The sequence below is a fragment of the Corvus brachyrhynchos genome, unplaced genomic scaffold (genome assembly GCF_000691975.1).
Source record: "Corvus brachyrhynchos isolate BGI_N302 unplaced genomic scaffold, ASM69197v1 scaffold162, whole genome shotgun sequence".
NCBI lineage: Eukaryota > Metazoa > Chordata > Aves > Passeriformes > Corvidae > Corvus > Corvus brachyrhynchos.
The window spans coordinates 7,680,567-7,685,293 of NW_008236696.1; the positions used below are offsets into that span (position 1 = coordinate 7,680,567).

Genomic DNA, 4,727 nt, shown 5'->3' on the forward strand with positions numbered 1-4,727 from the left:
ACTTCCATTTCACTGGGACCAAGGAGAGGTATTGAACAGCATGAAAGGAGAAGTATAATGCACTGATGTGTGTGGGCACTTAGCTGCATGAAGAACAAAGGAAAATAAACCCTGTACAGAATTATGCTATTGGTGGATCTAACTGCTGGTATTTTGGTGAATTGTTGTTGCTATTACAGCCATCTGGAGCATGTAAAAGGGATGAAACTCGTCATTTTTTTAAAAAAGCATTTAGGATAATTTCCTTAGTTCCCAACTCTTTGGAGGGCAGCACCCAAAGCAGTTCTTGCTGTTCACTCTGGGAGGGGAAGGAGCAAGTGTCTTGCACCGTGCCTGCAGGGGACTCCTGGAGGTGTAGTGCTGGTTGCACTCCCATGCTCTCCAGAAAGCTGCAGTGCCTGCCCCTGCCAATGCTCAGTGTGTTACAGGGGTTTTTTGAGACATGCACATTGATCCTGCCAGCCCTGAAACCCATCTCTGCCACTCAGATTTGATGCTCATCCTTCTGCTGTGCTGAGGACTGACTGTGTGTGGCAGGTAAGGAGCATTCCCTCTCTCCCCTCCCTCTGCAGGTGGGACCTCTGCTGCCCCGGTGGAAGGGAATGTGTTAATGGCTCTGTAAGGAGAAGGATGATTTTTCCTGGCAGCACTTTTAGGTTGGCTTCCAGAATATGTACAGTTATCATTTATGTTCCTTTAAATTCTTTCCTTTACTCAGAAGAGGTCAGTGCATAGAAAGAGAATTTGGATTATTAGGCTGCTGGCACTGACCTGCATTTTCCACTGTGTGTACTTGGAGTAGAGTTTGGTGCCTCTTCTCATTTGTTTACTTTTTCCCTTCCCCTCTTTCTGCTCCCCCCTCAATAAGATGTTGGATTTCTCTTTTAATTATAAATATTTTAAAATTTTAAGTGATCCATTAAACCGCTTCTTTAATTTCTCTGGGAATCTTAGGATTGCACATTTGATCTCCTGAAATGTGAAGAGCCCAGTGAAATGATTGAGGCATATTAGTGCTTGGGTCCTCAGTACACTCAGAAGACACCAAAATTGTGTCTTTGCTACTGGAACAAGAGCTTTGAAAATGTGGGATCTAATCCTTGATTCAGAGGTGTCATAGGTCTCAATCTGAGCTGGTCAGTTTGCAGATGGGGAAGTTGCTGATGGGTCTCTGGGAAAGGAGGATTCCTTGTAGTTTTGAACATTTATAATGTCATGATAAAGGCCCCTTGGTCTATGTGATATTTCTACTACTTAGAATCAATGCTTTTCAGAAAGTAGTTTTATTTTAGGTAGGAGAATTATTTTTTATTATGAAGATAATTTAACTATGGAGCCTCTGTAGTGCAGTCCATCAGCACATTTAGCTCATAACTGGAAAGCTGAGATTTGAGCCCATGCATAGATGAGTTTCCCTTTTCCTCTACCCATGTCAGGGAGCTTGGAATTAGATAACCTTTAAGGCCCAGTTAAACCAAAACTGTTCTATGATATTGGGCTGCAGGGTTTTGGCCATGCAAGGCTGTCTGTTGTGAAGTGGGATCTGTGTTTCTGATGGCAGTTCCCAGTACAGAGGAGAAAGGGGTTTGCTCCTGCACCCCCACAGTGATCTCAGGGCTTGGGACTGGGGAGACAGTGGATATAATTCCTCATGAAATGACCAGGGAATACTATGATGGGAGGGTAATAAGTTGTGGCTCCTAGGAATCTGTCCTATTTCAGAGCACACAATGGAAATAATACTGCTTCTGCTGCTGTTTTGCTCTAAAAGAGATATTAATGTAAAAATAGAGTAATTCAGAAATAACTGTCTTCCCCCAGCTGGATGTCATGGCAGCAAAAGCCCCATAACAGAGCCATTCCCTGAGCCAAGGTTATTTCTAAACCACTTCTAGTTAGTGGAAAACAATTTGCAAAGTTTTGAGTGATTTGAGAATAGGAAAAGTTATTTTACAAATCATTGTCTGCTGCAGGAAAAGCAAGTGTCATGGACACAGAACATCAAAACACAATATGGGTGTTTTTAGTGTATCAAGTCACACGTCAAGTCAGAGGGCTACCAAAGAACATAATTTCAACACTGTCAAACAGCTTCTGCTCTGCCTGCATAGTGATTATCCTCTCAGTTTACACAGATCTTTGCACTTCTGTGGTGCTTTAATAACATCACTGTAACCCCCTGACATTTGGGTAACGTGAGGAGCAGAATTCTCGCAGCACCTACAGTCATCAGTCACTGTCAGCCCTGGGCTGAGGTTTCTCCTCTCTAACCGTGGGGCTGCACGGCTCAGACAGCTCTTTCTGACACTGTGCTTCCCATGGCCCCCAGAAAACAACCTAGAGAGTCTCTGGATTGTCTGCCTGGCTGCCCAGAGGCTTCAGAGCCTGGGCAAGCAGGAGGAGAAGGGAGGGCTCCAGTCCATTAACCCTGGCTGCTCCTCAGGGTGGCGCTGGTTATATTGAGTTCTTCGTGTGGCAGGAGAGTGGGGGACCTGCTTGAGATGGAGGGAGGGGGGGGAATCCCCTTTGGTCGAAGGAACTTACGGGACCAGGTGGAAAAAAGAGGTGGAAGAAGGGCAGGATTGAGGTGTTTCAGTTGTGTGATAAGTGCCTTGAAGAGGCACTTTCTCCATTGCCTTTTCTCCATTCCGTCTCTGCAGTCAGGCTTTGGTCTTGTTTGTACTGGTGTCACTCTGCTGACCTCAGTGCAATGACAGCACTCTCTGCTATCAAGGTACTGAGTGGTGAGCAGTTATTCCACTTATAACCTGCCTGAATAGAAGCCAGTCCCTTGTCTGGGATGGGAAGAACTAGGGACAGCTAGTAGCTGGCTGTTTTTTCTGGCTGTTGGTTGTTTATTTGGTCTACTGAGAACTAAATTAATCTCTCCATGAAACAGGTACTCCCTGCTCCTGAAAGCATTGTAGCTCTCTGAGCATTCTGTAGGAGCAGGACTTACACCAGTGGCATTGCTGTATGCCCAGGAATGTCTATGTGCAGCCAGACATGGCACCACCCAGGGCAGGGCTTCTGCCCCATGGGCTGAGCAGAGATGAGTTATCTGTGGCAGTGTGCTGGGTCTGTTACTCTTTCAGCAGCAGCCTTAGTAGCCTGCCTCACTTTTTTTGTGTTTAAAATGCTCCTTGTATTATTTATCTTGTACTTTCATTAGTTGTAATTTTATTGCAGTATTTGCAAAAAAGTTCACCCACTTCTTCTATGTTTACCTTAAGCACATCTGATGTGCAAAGCTTCCACACTCTCCCAATGCCATTTTTTTCTCAAAGACAACCAGGCTTTGCTGTGGCAAGGCTGGGCTGTGGGGAGTGGGGAGTGTGGATGCTTCAGATCCCAGAAGGATCCTCTTATGCTGCAACACCCCAGATTGTGTTGCATGGTTTAGCTCAGTAGCCCAGCTCCAGATGCTCTCTGCCTGGTCACTGTAGTTGTGTGCTTGGTGGCAATGTGCTTGATTTGGGGCTGTGAGACAGGGCTTGGTGTGCTTAGTCAGTATTACCTGCTCTGTCTCACTCCTTTGGTTGGTTAGTTCCAAATGTATTTTGGATGCCTAATAATTCCAACAGGAAATTTATAGAAGAACATGAGAAAAGCTGTCCCCAGTATATAAATTACTGTGTTAGTACGACTGAGCTCCTGCGGCTGAGATTGCAAATCATTTTCAGATGCCGTCAGCATCTTTTTTTTTGTGCTTTGTCTCTGTCCTCCCATGACCATTGCTTGGAGAGCCATGACCACACTTGAAGGATTTCCTTTGAGGGGAGGGCTCAAATATCAAAGTGGAACAAAAGCATTCAAACCTAAAAGCCGATCATAAAGCCCAGCACATCATTTTCAGGAGCAGAACATTGTTGTTACTCTGCTGACAAACTTCTTTTGAGGGCAGCAGCACGGTCCAGCACCATTTTAGATTTGTCTTGAAGCCGCACATAACCAAAGTAAATATATGGTTACATAAGAAACTATGTTATATTCTTCCTCCATGGTTCCAAGTGTAATTGTAAAGTAAGCACAAATGCAGTGTGTCTGCCCTTGTGGAGGTGGAGGGCCAACCTCCTTCCACACACAATTCCATGGATTCACACCTGGGATTAATGAGCCAGGCAAGTGCAAGGAAGGTGGGTTTGTCTCCTCTGCTAATGTCCTTGTATAAGATGTGGAGGCCCCCTGTGGAGGTGAAGACACAGATACAGGTAGGGAGAGGCACCAAACAGGCTCTGGGGAGCAGCCACGTTGCAGGGAGGGCGGTGTGTGGCTTTTGGACATCGTCCAGCTTGGTGTGAGTAACTGCAGCCCAGAGGATTACATGGCTCACGTGGATCTCTGGTGATTTATGCAGCTGGTTAGCATGCCAGCAGCATTGCCTGTAGTCACAGGGACTTACTGCTGCATGGCACGAGCCTGCTTCCCACTGCGTGTGACCAGGGGAAGAGCTATGCTGAGGAGCTGGGACAAACCTGCTCTTCTAGAGCTGGGCTTTGAAATTTGGTAGGGGATCATTGTGCTTCTTTGCCCCTAAAGGTGTTGTGAAAATATATGAATCATTGTTTATTTCCAAAGGGCATGGACACTCTAACTTTGAACAGGATAGAAAAACCCATGAAGGAACCCAGAGACCCTCGTGAAAGACAAACCTTGGCCTGCAGAGAGAAAAGGTCTGACTGTGTGGCTGGCACAGTGCAGAGGTGGAAAAGGAAACACACAGCAGG

General features: G+C 45.9%; 1 protein-coding gene across 1 annotated transcript in view; it reads left to right on the forward strand.

The window, feature by feature from the left end:
* Nucleotides 1–279: 279 nt before the first annotated feature.
* OSTN (osteocrin) overlaps nt 280–4,727 on the forward strand; it is a 27,335-nt gene continuing 22,887 nt past the window's right edge. Inside the window, exon 1 of the mRNA XM_017727051.1 lies at nt 280–537. The gene's annotated coding sequence lies outside the window, so the exon portion shown is untranslated. The remainder of the gene's footprint in view (nt 538–4,727) is intronic.